The 18,124-nt window shown below is 40.5% G+C and overlaps 1 pseudogene; it reads right to left on the bottom strand.

Annotated features, from left to right (window-relative positions):
• Positions 1–3,058: 3,058 nt before the first annotated feature.
• Positions 3,059–8,518, bottom strand: LOC110291371 (3 beta-hydroxysteroid dehydrogenase/Delta 5-->4-isomerase type 1-like; annotated as a pseudogene).
• Positions 8,519–18,124: the final 9,606 nt, after the last annotated feature.

The following is an 18,124-nucleotide window of genomic DNA, read 5'->3' as shown; positions in this document are numbered from 1 at the left end:
CATATTCCAACACCTCAAGGAAATGAGAAAATCCATGAACATATTTAGGTCTCACTGCTTTTGTTTAAAAACCCATGTGCATTGACATTATGTGATTATTAATTTACAATGCTATAGGTTATTGCATTGATACATTCATTGTTACATAGTTACTTTAGAATTGTTATATTAATGGTTACATCTCTTATGCCATTTCAGGTATTGTCTTTATGACTGAATATTACTTTTCCCCAACTTGTTTTGTTGTTGTTGTTGTTGTTATTGTTGCCGCCTCAGGATCAACCACATTCCCATATGGGTCTTTATAACCTCCAATACATCTACCTGCATCATTTCCCCTCCCATTTAAACTATTAAATCCTACCCATTTATCACTGTGTAACTAAATGGCAAAGGTCTTTAAGTCTTTGTCCAGATAAGATATTGCTTCTAGACTTTACCTTTATCAAGCATTACACACCTTTCTGTCTACAGCATTACCAGATCTCATGTTTTATCTCTTAGCAAGACCATGAGTTAGGAGCAGAGACAGGACGGCAGGCCAGAGTTAAATGATTAGCATAAAGATAGGATTATTGGTTTGTACACTTAATTACCATCCAGTTGACATATTCAAATATTATCTTCATCCAACTGTAAACATGCCGAAGGTTAAAATATACTAAAATGAATCCTTGGGATAAAGCACCAAGAAAGAACAGATGTGCCCCATTTTATCCAGAAAGATGATTTCACATTTATCCTCTTCCTTGAGCTTTTCTCACTCTGCTGCCCAAAGCTTACACTCCAATATTTAGAGATCCAATATCAAGTATCAACATATTTGGTATCCTGATACTCTCTCACAGGTGGTCTTTTAAACAGAATGTCTATTGGAATGTCCTGTGCTAGGTCCCTAGTGACCACCGTTGTGTATTGATCAGTTCTATCTGGCCCTTTGGACACCCCATGCTTCTCCACAAACACAGCTTAAGTCTTGTCATGCTTCATTATTTGCTTTGGCTCTCTTCCCTCCCCCACCTGAACACTGACTGACACTGTACACCATTCTCAGGTTGCCCTCCCTACATGAACGCACTTGGCTCTCCATTCCAATTTCCTTCTCTTGTAGTAATATTTCACAGACACATTCTGCTAAGCTCCAGTGTCTTCAATCATAGGTACACACCCAAGAGTGAGCATTTTTCTGTGCTTTCCTTATTCCATGACCACAGATTGCATAATCAAGAAGAAAAAGAGAAGGAGGCTCATAGTCTCAGGCTGCTGCCAATCTTTCTGTACCTTACTGTGCCTTATGGTGGTTTACTTGCACTGTTCAGGATTATCTACCTAAACTAAGGTCTTCTGTTACCTAATATAGCATTGTTTTCCTTCTGCCATCATGGAATGGATGATGATCTGTTGATTGTTGGTTAAGAGCTGTGTTCTCTTTTACTTTACTACATATTTCCTGAATGGCTTCCTGGCCTCAGAAATATTGAAAAATTAAGGGGAGAACTGGAAGGAAATAAAGGGAACAATGTCAGAGGATGCCACGCAGAAATAACCTTTAAAGGTAGACAATGTAAGGACTGACATGATATCAGGAGATGGGGATAATGTCTTCCAGATTCTAGGCTTAGGGGAAACAAGTGTGTGACTAAGCCAGGTCTCTTCCTTCTAACCTTCCAGGAACTTAGGCTTGTCTTTATTGTGTACATTTTAAAGTATAAATAAGGTCTTATTAACTAGCCAATTTGTTACTGATTAAACTACATGTCACAAATTTTTCTAGGTATGTTTCAGAATCTTCCAGGACACTGACATTAGGGGTAGCAGCTGAGAGTTTCTCCCTCTCTTGGCTTTCCCTTTCTAGGGACATTTCTTAAGGACTACAGTTTCCATAAGGTTCTGGTAAGCTGGGTATATATGTCTGGGTAGGTAGGTGGAAGCAAATGGAACTGGAGCTGTCCAAAGGAGTAGCAGCCCACTGTTCATGACTGCTGTCCCTATTACAAGCTAGTGCAAACTGCAAGATATAGTGGGAAGACAGAGCTTTCCATTGAGTGTCTATAGTGAAGTGGACAACTTTCCACTATCCAATCAGGAAGTAGAGAGGAAGACTCATAACATGATAGAGGAAACAGAGTCTTTGTCTGGGGAGTATAAAATGAGCTAATCTATGTCAAACATCCAGTTCATGCTGACAGTAACAGGGTCCTAGACCTTTGCACAACTGACACCATGATAGGAATACCACACAGGACATAAAACTTGGCACTTAGATAGAACATCCTGCTAAAACTAAGACAAAGGCCTAGTTTTTGGCAGTCTATATACGTTTGGAAAGCCTAAAAATCTATTAGTATTGCTTTTTAGCTTCTGTTATTCTACATTTGTCTGTTTTTGTTAACTGAAGTATGTCAACCTAGAACATCATTTTGTGCTTAAACCTTACTCTGAGAAAGGCTCAGTATGGCACTGGGGTCCTGAGCACCTAGTGTATCTGGCAGCCAGATAATAAAGACATGTTTATTGGCTTAACCCCATGTTTGAGAAGTCTTCTCTGGTGAGCACCACACAACACCCACTTCTGCATGATTAAGACCAATATCAGATTACTACTTCCTCTCAGTGAACTCTACTTCACTGTTTGATTTGTGAACTGACAAAGCCTGGGTATGGAAGGGAAATCATAGCAGTGCCCAAGAATAGAAAGATTCTGAGTCCAGGTAAGGCATTGCAATATTTATTGCTGTTTCTGTTTAGCTTCAGAAAGCAATGGGATTTTACCAAAGGCAGGATATGATTTAGAACTTGAAGGGGGAAATAAAAGCAATACTAAGTTCTAAGTGAAAGTAAATTGTAATTGCTGAAGCCTAACAACTGAGACTCAGCTATGTTTGTCTCTGAGCAGGGTCTTAGAGAAGAAAGCTTGTGAGAGGGTTATTGACTGGCAAGGCTTCTGGTGACTTGAGTTGGTCTCTGTGTCTACAAGAGGCAGCAGGACCTGGCTTGTGCCTCTGTACTTGTTACAGGACCTTATAACTCCCAGAGCCATGTACCTGCCCTTTTTCCATCATTGATACTTTGTGTCCAGTCTCTCCCTGTGCTGTTCCACTGGTATCCTTATCCACTCTGAGGTTTTCTGGTTTGCCTCCTTTCAGCTGACAAGTGGCTCATAGCCAAGATCTCGCTGAGCTTTCTTGTAAGAGAAAGTGAACGTGCTATTTGACAGTGTGACCAAGTGGTGGTTAAAGAGATGTCTATACCTGTAGAGTGGACGTAGCAGGAAGCTCACAGTTTCCAGCAGGAAGGCAAGCCAGTAGAGCAGGGGCAGAGGAAGGCTCCAGCTGGCATTAGGGCGGAGCCCCCATTCCTTACTCAGGGTGTAATTTAAATCATCATAGCTTTGGTGAGGGGTGTCATCTGAGATGTACTAGAACTGTCCTTGAATGGTTGTGGACTTCTTGGGTTCTCGAAGGCCCCTGGCTGCCAGAATGTGTTCCCAGGCCACATTTTCCACATACACTGGGTTGGCTATGGATAATTTGCCAGTAACACACAGAATACCCTTATTTTTGAGGGCCGTAATTATTGCATTAGAAATGAATGGATTTCTCTCCCCATAAATGTACATGGGCCTTAAGGCACAAGTATTCAAAGTGCCACCGTTTTTCAGCATGCTCCCATTGGCTGCCAGTACTGTCTTCTCAGCCATCTTTTTGCTATATGTGTATGGATCAGACCATGTGCTTTCATGATTCTGTTCCTCGTGGCCATTCAGGATGATCTTTTTGTACGAGTTGGGCCCTGCAACATCAACTGAGCTGCAGAAAACAAAGGCTGGCACACTTGCTGGAACACAGGCCTCCAATAGGTTCTGAGTACCTAACCACAGACAACACACTGTCAGTGTTGGAAAATAGAATAAGGAGTTGAGTTGCCTTCCTGTTATTTTTACCCTATCCCCAGTAGCCTTTTTTTCTGTTCCTGAATCAGCATAACTATGCTTTGGGCACATGTGAATAAAAAACAGCAAACAAAAAAACCAATAAGCAAAAAGGTCATATATGCTATCTGGTATCTGAAGCTTCCAGATGTACATCCTTGACAGGTCTTCCTTTCTCTGTCTCTGATCTTCAATTCTGGAGAAGAACAAAGGCTTTCTACTATGTACCTTGGCAATATAGCATTAGGAATGAGGATTTGTCATTTATATCATTCTTTTCTATTGAGCTTGCTAGAGAACTGAAAAACAACATGTGTGTCCTGCTGGTCATTTCTGGAAAGCCAGAACACTGACAGCACATCGTGGAGGAAGGAAGGAATGTCCTGGGCAAGGAGTCATTACCATTGTTATCATCCAGTCATTTATTGGCAGTACAAGTCACTCTTTAACTTGATTTCCTAGAGAAACAGCTTCATTTTTTTTCAAGTTAAATATATTAGCCAATTAAATGTGGGGTTTGCTTGCTAGTGAGGGCTGAAAGCTATTACTGTGACATGTTTTTCAGTGTGACAATGTTCTAGTAAAGTAATGCCCTAATCACCATCCCTGTCAACTCACATCTCCAGCTGCTGGGATTTACAGTACATAAGCATTATAATTTATGGTCGGGCTAAGAACACCAGGGGCTTTTGGCATCTTCCTACAGATATATGTGTGTTGGGGCCATGAATTAGATATTAGTAGGGATATTTTAAAGGAGTTCCTAGAAAATCTAAATACTTTTTTTCTTTTTGTAAAGACATCTTGGAGTGAGTAGATTGAAAGGCAACAATATGGAACACATATGGATTTTCTTGTGGTATTCTTGACCCCTCTGGCTCTTACATTCCTTCCTCCCTCTCTTCAACAGGGTTATCTGAACTCTGCCTAATGTAGCTCTGTGGGTCCCTGCATATTTTTCCATCAATTCCTGGATGAAGCCCTCTGGTGACAATTGTTTTAGACATCAATCTATGAGTATAACAGAATATCATTACACAGAATTTCACATACACACACATGCACACATACATAAATGCACCAGTGCTGGTTGGTTCTATGCCTCTTGTGGTTGGTTCTCTCCTAGGTCTCTGAGCCATCCTGGTATCTTGTTTCTTTTCCTCAAGGCAGTTTCAGGCTGGACTTCCCCTGGTGACAAGGGGCCTCAAGCTGGAAACTCACAGAATCAATAAACCGTGATTCATAGCTTACTGAGAATGAACCAACAGTCATGGAGCTTGCATGTTTCTAACCTAGGCAATCTGTATGTTATATTTGTATAGCAGTCCCTTTGGGGTGACTCCTAACAGAGACAACAGGGGATGTCTCTGATGTTTCTTCCTGCTTTTGTGATCCTTCTCCTCTTACTGGGGTGCTTCATCCAGCCTTAATGTGAGGGTCTTGTATAGTCTTAATTCACCTTGATATGCAATGTTTGATTGATATCACTGAAAGACATGCAATTTTGTAAAAGGAAATTTGAGAGGAGTAGGTGGGAAAGGATGCAGGAAAGGGGATGATGGAAGATGTAGGTAATTGGAAGACGTCGTAGATACTGCAGTTGGTATGTAATGCATGAGAGGATATTTTTTTTTAAATAAAGGAACATATACAGGGACGTTGCAGAGAGTATAATGGCGATAAAAGGATTGGTCCTTGGTGGAGAGAGTGAGGATATTATATAGAAATCCCATGTGAATTTACCGGTTTCATCCTGACTTATACTATGAAGCCATACTGCAGAAAAGCCCACCAAAAAGAAATATGGAGAAAATAAAGGGGGCATGGGGAAAATTCTTACCTCATCCAGAGGTGAGCCACCGTGGGCTGAGAAGCTAGTGATAAAGACATGTTAGTGTTAATGACTCCTAAGATAAGAGCATGGGAGGACAAGTGCTGGATCATTCTTCCCAGTATGCTTTTGTGAGACAGCTTTGCTGCAGTATCTTCCAGGGACACCTTGCTTCATGGGGGCAGGCTGGCTCTCACAGAAATAAGCTAAGGCACACTGGGCTGTCTAATACTTGGATCTGGCCTGGAATTGGCGAGTGGGTAGATGGAAATTAAAGTGTGGGGCTTGGAATTCAGCCTCACTGGTATGAAGGAGACCAGGATGGAGAGTGTGACTTTAAATATTTATTCTCTTACTGCCTCCAGAGACTTGATCATGTTCATTTCCCCTCCCACCCTGTTTTCTCCACCGGAACTATTGAGATTAGGGGAAGGAGAAATGGCAAAGGGCTTAAGAATACGTCCTGTTCTTCCACTGGATCTCCCTTAGATCCTTAGCATTCACAAGGCTTCTAATATCACCTGTAACTTGAGTTCCAGGGATCTGATGCCCTGTTTTGGTCCCATAAGAACCCATCACACCACACACACAGACATTCATGCAGACACAAAGTGAAAATAAAATGACATTTTACAGAAATATTGAGACTGAAGGCCATGCTATCAGAAAGTGTGTGAGCACAGCAAAAGTTTCAAAGCAGGAGACCCTACCACTTCTTCCATTATCATTTTCCTATGGGCTCCATATTTTCCTCAGGTACTGTTCCTTTCAGATTGACATCTAGGATGGTCTGCTTGGGCACAAGACCTGTGACATCAATGACAGCAGCAGTGTGGATGACAACAGAGATGCCCTGGCAGGCTCTCCTCAGGCACTGGGCATCCAGAATGTCTCCTTCCAACACTGTCACATTGGCCTTTGTCTGCAGGTCTGTGGACACAAAGCAGGACCTTGGGAAATTTTCTGCATGGGAAGAATATTTCCTGACACAGGTGTCAGTTACCTAGGCCTTACAAGGGCAGTCATGGTGAGAAGACAATGGGGAGGAGGCCTTTCTTCTGAAAGAAGCATAAACACTCAAAAATCAGAAGGTAGCAGTTATCAGGAATGAGGAAGCATCAATATCCACCACATCCCTTTGTAGAAAATGCATCTGAGCAGTAAGATGCCATTTCTGCTTTATATATAAACAGAGAGTTATGGGAAATTCCTACATTCACTAAAGCAACTGGAGGAGTGTTGGCACAGATATGTAAGGAGGGAAAATAGAACTCAATTGATACAGAATGGGGAAATCATTTGTGGATTTGAAAAAGAAACAGGGTGATGGAGTTTTGTCTTGGGAAACTGTAATATCAATCTGAGATTACAAACTGTGAAGGCATTGGAGAAATCTGAGCAAGGAACATGCTAACAAGTTTGTGTCCTATGAACTTCCAGTGAGGAGGGTTCAGAATAGGGAGACACAAAGATGGACTTTTCAGCCCTGCCCCTGATAGGTCTTGATACTTGGGTCTGGGCTGAGAACAAATGAAGAGTTAGCTGAATTACAGATAGGGAAATTGATCCTCTGTGAGAGAAGTATCTTTCAGCATATAGCAGCTATCAAAAGCATCCACTGATGCTGCATACATCACCCCTTAAGAGACCCATGTTGCAGAAAGGAAGCTGGGGCAGGGGATGCATAAGTATCTTCAGCTTCTCTGCAATCCACAGGATGTGACTGGTAATCCCATATTCAGATGAATTATCTCACAAAAGAAGCATTGTGACAGAGGCAATCTACACCAGTCTCTGTCACTGTCCTCCTAGCTGAACATTGTTTTCTAAGGTCTCTGCAGGGTTATCTTGAGGGTGTGAAGATAATGACACTAAAAACTGCACTGTCATTCCAGAGCTTACTCTTGCCCCAAAGGAAGCAATATCAGCAAAGAAGAATGCTGAGCTCCAGAAAAGTCCTCTGTCATTTCCTTTGTGAAGATGAAGGTCAGAAGGGAATGATGTTGGAGAATGGAGGTGAAGCATCTGTGGCCCTCCCCTGACTCAGCTCGCTAAAATGCTCAGTGTATGTTGTCTGACTCAGTTTCTCTCTGTCTCTCTTTCACTCACTGATTTCACTCTTTACTTCAACCCCCCTTGGGAGACTGTTGAATGACTTCTCTCCCAAACCACACAAGAAAAGGAACAAGCAACCATACCAAGTAGAAAAGACAGAGACCCTCTGCAGAGGCCTCCAATCCAGCATCCTTGCTAATGCTGCAGAGAACTAGACACGTATATACTGATATTACATTACAGGAAGAACACAACTGTGAGACGGCCAGATGGGAAGAAAGACAGGGTCTGGAGCTCTAGCAGCTGGGTTGGTGGTCACCATCTCTAAATCAGATACAAGACAGACTCTAGCCCCACAACTGTGGTGTATTTTATGCTGTGTGATCATGAATCTTCCAGATATGTTCAAGCCTTAAGTTCCAAAAGGGCCTCCATATTTGCTAGAAAAGATTCCCCCCAATGCTCAGTCAGTACTCCCAACAGTCACAAAAATAGAGACTCTGACTCACTTACTAGAGAATTCCTCCTTGGTTTCTGGTCTGAAGACTTTGTCCAGAGCTCTGACCTCTTGCAGTTCTTTCTCCTGCACCAAAATCTTGATGATCCTCTGGCCCACAAACCCTCCTGCTCCTGTCACCAGGCAGCTCCATCCAGTCATGGTCAACACAGGAAACAGATGACAGTGGGAGCAGGTGTGATGTAGGGTGATGTTGGAGGGCTAGAAAAAAAGACCCAATGAAAACAGTTTTCCAGAAATCTCTGGGATTCATTCTACCCATTCATTTTGCTAGCACACTGTAATCACAGCAGCAGCAAGAGGAGCTAAAATAAAATAAAATCTTACCTGTTAAATTGTTAAAAGTCAGATGAGAGTGTCTGGATGCTGATCTCCTCAGCCCTCAGATCAGGACTAATGTTTAATCTCTAGTCTGCTGACTTATCATATCTTGCCGCATGCCTGCTTCATGACCATATTTATTCTTTTCTGTGGTCTGTCCTTCCCAGTGATTGATAAACCTTATGTCCTTTATTCTTCACACAGGATGAAAAATCAGCTTCAAGGCTACACTGTGATAAAGACTGTTTTGTTTGGACATGTGCACTTCTTACTCTATTATTTTCAATGTATAAAGGAGCAGTAGATACAAAATACTAAAGAAAACCTAACCAAAACAACAACAAAAATAATTAGAATAACTTTACTAGATTGAATCCAAGTATAATCTTTTGGAAATTTTACTGGAATTTGAATTTATTTTATGAATACCTTCAATGCAACCCAGTAAGCATTTATTGAGATTTCAAACATATAATCTTTTTATTAATAAAAGTGTTTTCAAAAATATTTGTATATTTTATAGGGTAAAATTTTCTTTAATATACTTAGCTAAGTAATGAAGTTATGAAAATAGTTATAAATGTACAGACTTTATTAGAAAGTACAAGTGCAGTCCTGCTCTCCTGAACAAGCCCCAACTTAACAACTTGAGAGCCATCCCCTGTGAGAAACCTAATGATACTCTGCTATGCTTATAGACAAGAATCTAGCATAACTGTCTCCTGAGAGGCTTCATCCAGCAGCAGTTGGAAACAGATGCAGAGACTCACAGCCAAACATCAGGGGGTGCTGAGGGAGTCGTGTGGAAAAGTGGGAGAAGATGTGGGCACCTAGAGGGGTCAAGGACACTACAAGAAGACATACAGAATCAAGTAATCTGGGTCCACAGGTGCTCACAGAGACTGAATCACCAACTAAAAAGCATGCAGGGGCTAGACCTAGGACCCATACACATGTGAAGCTGATGAGCAGCTTGGACTTCATATTGCAGATATGCAGACCATTCCCACATGAAGTAGTGACTGTCTCTGACTTTGTTGTCAGCCATTGGATCTCCTTCCCCCCTCTGGACTGCCTGGTCTGGTCTGAATGAAAAATAATGCACTCAGTCCTGCTTCAACTAGATATCCCAGGGTGGGTGGGTAGCCTGTGATGGGGTTAGGGGGACAGGGGATTCCCATTCTGTGAGTGGGGAGAAGGGAAATGGTAATGGGGGAGGCATTTGTGAGGATGGGACAGGGAGGAGAGGAGGGAAGGAGGCCATGACTGGGATGTAAAGTGAATACAAACAATGAATTAAGGAAAATGAAAAACAAAGATACCTGTGCAGCAGCTGCTCAGTTCAGAATGTAGGAAATGGTCACTACTGAGAGAGCAAAAGGCTCTCGAAAGTCTGAGATGGTGGTGGCTCAAAAGATCAGGGGCAGCTTCAAGGATTACCTAACATTGGAGTTTGATCTTGGTCTGTTTAAATAGCTTGGAGGAAAAAGCAACAACAAAGGAATACAGAGAAAAGATCTAGCATAAACGTGGGATGTGCTATGTCTGTTTCAAGAATTCTGAGAATCAAGGAGATCATTTTTTTTTAACTTGTTGAGTAATCCTTTAGTAAAGACTTGGTTTTTCTATCAGCAAAACAGCCACCAGTTCACAAGATGTCTTGGGGTTCAGTGTGTGAGTTTCAATTGCAAAAACAAACAAACAAAAAGATAAATCCCCAGGTCCAGTGCTAGACTCTGTCCTGGTGTGAGCTCATCTGGCTGAAACAACACCTCAGCAGGCTTTCTTTTGTCTGTAGCTATAAGTGGGACCAGAAATGTCTATATCCTTGCTTGCAAACTTTAGGAACTTGCAATGATACCACTTTCATTATGTATTGCATGCGGATCCCAAGCTTTTCAGATTTTGTTTCTCATGATACCTTTGCCCTCCAATGGAAACACATCATTAAAAGAAGCAAGTTAGTAGTATCTGCCTTATTATGTGGCCCATGTGATTGATGTCAAAAGAGAGAGTGCACCTTTGTCCCACAGTGTCTCTCCTCATGGAGACTAGCTTGAATGGAAAATGGTAGGGGAACTTCAGTCCTCAGCTCAGAGGTATCCTGGAACCCCACCATGTGCAACTTACAACACGGTGTCCCTCTATACTTAAAACAGGCAATTATGACCACATGCATTAAGATGGCCAGATATCAAGTGTTCAGGTCAGTCATTCCTTATGGACACTACAGACAAGCAGGGACACAGAGCATGTGCACTATCCCAGAAAACTCTTTCCTGTCTTTCCATAGAACAGACTACCTACCCCCAATCTACTCTAGAGATGTCTACTTTCTGATTTTATATCTATAAAATTCCATTTTATTCCCATATTCTGACAATTTTTTTCTTCTAAGCTACCTAGGATAAACTTTACGCTTTCTTAGAAAATCCTAAACAACACTTCCTTGTTTCATTTCTTTCTTTTATTTTTATTATTTGCTTCCATATATTGATTTGGGACTTAATATCCTGTTTTTCTGGCATCTGTGGTAAAAGCGTAACTCATTGATTTTATGCCTCCCTCAGCTGTGATCCCCTCCAGGTGAAGCAGTTTTCTGATGTCCCCAGCAATCCCTGATTTTACTTGGGTATTACTACAAGTGTGCTTCCTATTCAATGGAAGGGAGGGTTTTCTAAGCTTCATTGTTACTGATGTTTAATTTAGTTGTCATGTAACCACAGAACGATCACTGTATGATTTCAACTCTAATGCTTATTGGAACTGGTTTTATTGGGTGTTTTCTGAAATGGATGGAAATAACTTTAATTTGAACCACCCTCTTTCCATTTTGTAGACATTTCCCCTTCCACCTTGGATCCTGAATCCCAGTGTGTCAACTAATTACTCCCTCTGGGAAGGATGATCCTGTGTACTATGCAGCATCTTGCTCATTAGATAAAGGGCTTTGGTCTTTTTGACATCTTAAGATTCAATCCAGGTGAATAGGGCACCTCTGTAGACTGTATCTGATGGCTCAGACAGAGTACCTTATAGACCCCTCCATTGCCCTTAAGACTGGAATATTAATTCCTAACCTATAGTTTCTGGAACCCAAGAAACTAGACATCAACAAACTAAACCCAGTTTTTAAAAGTGGGGTGTATAGATAAACAAAGAATCCTCACCAGAGGAATTTATAATGGCCAAGAAGCACTTAAAGAGGTGTTCAACATCCTTAGTCAACAGGCAAATGCAAATCAAAGTAACTCTGAAATTCCATCTTATACCCATTAAAATTTTTAAGATCAAAACCTTAAGCGACATGTCATGCTGGTGAGGATGTGGATCAAGGAAGGGGAACACTCCTCCATTCCTGATGGGAGTGCAAACTTGTATAACCACTTTGGAAATCAACTTGGTGGTTTCTCAAACAATTGAGAAAAGTTCTACTTCAAGACCCTGGTTGTGGTCATATACCCAAAAGAAGCTTCACCATCCCACAAGGTCATTTGCTCAAGTATTTTCATAGCAGTTTTATTTGTAATAACCAGAAACTCCAAACAACCTAGATGCCCCTCAACCAAAGAATGTATAAAGAAAATATGTCAAATTTACACAATAGACCATCACTCAGCTATTATAAAGAAAGACAGCATGAAATTTGCATGCAAGTACATGGAACTAGAAAATATCCTGAATGTGGTAACCCAGATCCAAAAAGACAAACATCGTTTGTAGTTTGAACACAGGATAGCCATGCTATAATCCACAATTAAGAAGGAGGCTTCAAGGGGGAGAGGAGAAACTTGAATATAACTGAGAAGGGGAAATCAAATAGACATCAGGTGTGGATGGAGGAAGGGGCCTGGGTGGAGAAGAGTATGAGGAAGGAAACAGGAGGATTCAAGTAGGGGAGGAAGAGGGAAAGAGTATGGAGAGAGTATTAGAATAGGTGTGGGGGCATCTCTGGGACAGTCTAGAAACAGAGGACAAGGGACATTTTCAGGGATGGGATATGGCCATCTCTTGTAACCAGAAAAGACTTCCAAAGGAGGGATGAGGACACTAACTCAGCAACAATGCCTTTCACCTACAATTTGTTCTGCCTACAAGTGTGCAGGGTTAAAGATGGAGCAGAAATTGAGATAATGGCCAACAAGTCCTCAGTCCAGCTTGAGCCTCATATCATGAGAGAGCACCCAGCTCTACTTGCAGATGAGAGCTTGACAGAGATGCTTCACCTACCAGCTTAAGGAAACAAATGCAGAAACCCACAGGCAAACATTAGACAGAGCTTAGGAACTCCCATGGAAGGTGGGGAGGAATGATTGAAGGAGCCAGAGAGGTCAAGAATATCACAAGGAAGCCTATAGAATCAACTACTCTGGGCCCAAGGGACCCACAGAAACTGAACCACCAACCAGAAAACATGTATGGGATGGACCTAGGTTCTTTGCACTTATGTAGCAGTTGTGTAGCTTGGTCTTCATATAGGACTTCCAGCAGAAGAAGGGGCTGTTTCTGACAATGTTGCTCACTTTGAATTCTTTTCACCTAATGGTGCTGCCTTGTCTAGCCTCAACAGGAGACAGGCCTACTCCTACTGCAACTTGATATGCCATTGTGGGTTGATAACCATTGAAGGCTTCCCTTTTTCTAACGAGAAAGAGGGGAGAGGGATATGAAGTGAGGTGAGAGAGAGGAACTGGGAGGAGAGAGGGAAGGGGAAGCTATTAATTGGATGCAAAATTAACAACAACAATAAAAGAAAATAGTCTGTGCAAGCTGAAAGGAGCAAGCCAGTAAGCAGTATCCCTCCAAGGCCTCTGTATCGGCTTCTGCCTCCAGGTTCCTGCCCTGTTTATTTCTTGTCCTGACTTTCCTTAGATGATAAGTAGTGAAGTAGAAGCATAAATACTGTAAACTCTTCCCCCCACAGTTTGCTTTTTGTTCATGGTGTTTCATTGCTGCAATAGAAATCCTATTACAGTGGGGTATTTTTTTTCTGTTGACTTTTTATTTTTAATTGAGACAGACATTCACTGTATAACGCTGGCTCATTTGGTTCTTATGAATCCTTTTAGCACCATAAGAACTTGCATTATATATAACACATAATGAGAGCTTAATACTGTCAAGTAGATTAAATCATGAGGAGAAAGGTAGACAAATAATTAAGGACTCTAAAATATCTTGATCTTATTTTAAATATTTTAGTTTTAATTAGAGCATCTGAATTTGGCTATGTGCATTTGAGTTCAAGTGTTTGAACAGCTCAGAAGAGGATGCCTGATCCTCTGGGCTGGAGTTACAGGTGGTTCATGACATCATTCATGGTGCTGGGGACCAAATTTGGGTCCTCTGCAAGAGGAATGCATGCTCTTAGCAGCTGAACCATATCTCTAGCTCCCATATAGTTTGTGCACCAACAAAAAATCTGTGCACCAACACCTATAAGAAAGTAGAATAAAGAAGTAACCACCAAAAAATATAGTGAATTCTTGATTGTCTCTTTCCCATTGGCAAATTCTGGTGTGTAGGCAGCCCTTGCCTTCAGTTGTATACCTAATGGTGACCCACCAGGCTCCAATGGATAGTTCCAAGCCCATTGCCACAGAAACAGTACTGGTTAAAATCAGAGTCACAAAACAAAATACAAAAGGCCTGACTGTGGGAATGGAACTTGGTAGGAAGAGTTGGGTATAAGAATGTTCTGAAGGAGATAGAATGTAGAGAGGTTAAAATAAACAGAACACACTGTGTACACACATGAAACTGACTATAAATGAATCAATTTTTGAAAAGAAAAATATCCCAAGACTTTCAGATTTTTGTTCCAATTGGAGACTGAAACTACTGTCTAGGGCAAAACAATTCATAGAGGAAAAGTAGTTTTATTCCCATCTAAAGGATGCTCATCTACAGAGTCTTGAGTATTTGGACTCTGTTTGCAGTGCCAGCTATCATAAAGGAGGATGTATTGTACTCTTTTCTACAATGGGAGGCTTGAGGTCATATCTCTTTTACTTCTGTAAGTACAGCTTAGCTGTCTATTCTAGCAAGGCATTGGGAGTGAAGAAAGAGAAAGCTGTGAGTCTGGTTCCCATCTCTTACACATTAATTCTGCTTGCCAGTTCCCTAGGGATGACATGGATGCTCTTAAGTGTGGGCTTAAGTGGCTAAGAATCATCATGTGTGATAGAGTGGCTTCCATATCTCTATTCGCACCCTTATGTAATCCTTTCCCTTTGAGCATAACCTGAACCAATCACTTTTTCTAGTGAATATGTTAAGACAAAACTGAAGGAATGATACTTCCATAATGAGTTTAGTAAGGATGTGCCTTCTATCTAGCATGCTAACTCTTTTTCTTGAATTAGTTATGATGAAGTAGGATACTGTATTGTAGAGGACACTTCAGTGAGGAACTGAGAGCAGCCTCTAGCTGATAGTCAACAAGGAACTGAATGGAGGCTCCTATTTGATATTTTAAGGAACTAAATCTTCCAGTAACCATGTAAGTGAGCTTGGAACCACATCTCCCACTCCAGATGAGTCCCTATAAAACCTGAACTCTTGGTACCCTGTTGGTTGTAGTCTTAGGTGAAGCCCTAAAGACAAGTATCAAGAAAAGTTTTTCATCAGTGTTTGGGGTTGAAACTGTGAAGTAATAACTGTGTGCTAAGTTGAAACACTTATTACACAGAAATAGAAAACCCGATGCAGATGAGTCTTGGGTGAAGATGGAATATTGATCTGGTGGTTGAGCACAAGCAGAATCTATCATTATGAAATTTCTGTAGAACCATAGCCATGGTTGCTTGTTTGTTCATTCATTCATTTTCTCCCCTGAGCTATTTGGAGTAAAATCCTAATCGTTATCAAGTCAGGAGAGATCTGGGTTCTACTATTGATTCTATTCTAGATATGGTTTTGGACATGTCATGTTTAGTGAAATCTTATTTAGGTTTTATCTTAAAATGTGAAACAATTCATTTGGAACTCTGACAACCCCAGAGAATCTAGTAAAAGAAAAAAAATCAAAGTTCCAGAGTTTTCATGAGGACTGTCCTATGGAAAAGTATTGAGAGTTACATACGAATTTCAACTACCCATTTGATGTATAATTCATGTTACCTAGGACCCTTGGATTTATACGGCAAACATTGTGCTTAAGATTCCCCAGAAAAGGTTCATGCTTCAGACATTGCACCCCCAAATGCATGGTATACAGAAGTTTGATGGACATTTGTTGCACATGCTAATACATTAGTGGTGAATGCATGGAAAATAGATGATAATATCTATAACTTTGTAGATGTCTTAGCCTGCTTATTCTGCTATAACATGGATAATAGAGATAGGGCAATTTAAACTGAATATAAATGTGTCACATTCTGGGTGGCAGCCCAGGACTGAGTGGCTATATTTGGCAAGGGCCAGCTTGCTATATTGTTCCATAGCAGACATGTAAATAGTGAAAAATGCAGAGGTGTCTAGACTCAACCTTGTGTAAAGAAACTGGTCCCTTGGTAAAGAATCCACTCTCAAAATAGTGACAATAATCGGTATATGGATGCAGATCTCTCACTGTCTAATCTCTTTTAATTAAGGCTCATTTTCCAACACCATTAAGTTTCCAGTACATTTTTAGATAAGGGGGAATACATAAAATGACAGCAAAAGGTCAGGTCTAAATTTTCTACATGTTAAATATAAATCAGACTCCACTTCTTTCCTTTTAATAACCCAGGGCCTCTATGCTGTATTGCTGTTACTAAGCTGGTATCTGGCTAAGAGGTGGTAAGAACTTATAATTCTCAGAGAGGTCAGAGAGCAGCAGGAGCCTTAGCTGATGTCAGGATTGGAGGAACAGAATTATGCACCATTGACGCCAATTGCATGCTGAACTGATAATTGTCTCTGAACATTCTTTCAATGTCCAGTCCTTTTATAGTAACATAACATTCTTCTGTTGGATACAAAGCTTTGGTTTATAACTATATGAGAACTTACAATTGGTTTACTGTTGGGCAAAATGGTCTGTGATTACACACTATAACCCATACTGAGTTTATCTGATCCCATTTTTAAGAATTTCAAATATTCAAGATAAATTATCTCATCTGTGGGCTGTTTTTCTCATAATGGGAACTTTATCCAGCCACAAAAGTCAATCCTCATCATTATTCTAATAGGGATAGTTTTCCATTTCTGTTATCTCTATTAAACCATCAAAATTGTGTCTGATGAGATGTAAATAAGGGAATGCAGCAGAGTGCTTGCTTATCATTGATAAGGCCACAGTTTTACATCTGCAATATTTTAAAAAGTTTTTTTGTTGTAGCAAGAGTGGAAGTGACTGAAAAAAGTTTGAAGCGCTAGAGCTGGGAATGTTACAAAAGCCCAATCCAATGCTAATCTTTCCCTTAGGTGCATAGACTTTAGAGGTCAACTCTAGCCATAACTCTCCTTTAATCAGAGGGAATCAAAGACTATCTGGCTTTCTTTCTTTTTCTCTTTTTCTTTTTCTTTCTTTTAAAAAAGTCATTGAAAAGACACAGTTTTTACCAGGAAAGGAGTAAATGATAGCAATGTTAGTTAATTTTGTCAACTTGACACATGATAGAGCAATGGTCCTTAACCTTCTTAATTCTGCGACACTTTAATATAGTTCTTCATGATGTGGTGACCCCAACCATGAAATTATTTTTGTTGTTACTTCATAACTGTAATTTTGCTACTGTTATGAATTATAATATAAATATCAGTGTTTTCCAATGATCTTAGGTGACCTCTTTGAACAATGTCCAAGGGGGTTAGGACCCAAGGTCTTTGAGTCATCTCAGAAGAGAAACTTCAGTTGAAAATAAAAAGTGTTTTCATCAGATTGCCTTGAAGGCAAGTCTGTGAAGTATTTTGATTGCTATGGGAGGTTCCAGCCATGAGGCAATATCATCCCTGAACAGGTGGTCCTTGGTTGTACTTTAAAAAAAGAAAGGTGAGGAAGCCATAGAAAGCAAGTCAGCAAGCAGCATTTGTCCATTGTCCTGCCTCTAGATTTTTGTTTTGAGTTCAGCTCAGATTTTCCTCAATGGTGACTGTGACGTGGAAGAGTAAGTGGAACAAACTCTTTTCTCAAGCTGCCTTTTGTGACAATGTTTTATCATAGCTACCACAGACAGTTTTCTCAGAACCACATAAGAGTAAGCATGGCCAAGACACACAGATTCATGTTTTCCCAAATAGCATGTTCCACTGTGGAAGGGGTTACATGGGATTTTATTAATTATAGAATAAAGAGATTGTGACTTTCTTAGCTTTGGGGCTGGCAAAAACAAGCAGTCTGCTAAGCATATACTGTAATCATAACTTTTTAGTTATGAGTTCAGTTAATATTCATGTATAACCCAAATAAAATTTGTGTTAATACTTTTAAAATGTTTATGTTTTTACTGGTTCTTTGAGACTTTCATAGGACATG

The sequence above is a fragment of the Mus caroli genome, unplaced genomic scaffold, assembly GCF_978045245.1.
Source record: "Mus caroli unplaced genomic scaffold, Mus_caroli_1 scaffold_3, whole genome shotgun sequence".
NCBI classification, from domain to species: Eukaryota; Metazoa; Chordata; class Mammalia; order Rodentia; family Muridae; genus Mus; species Mus caroli.
The sequence above is the reverse complement of the archived record's forward strand: the minus strand, read 5'-3'. Positions and strand labels throughout refer to the sequence as shown.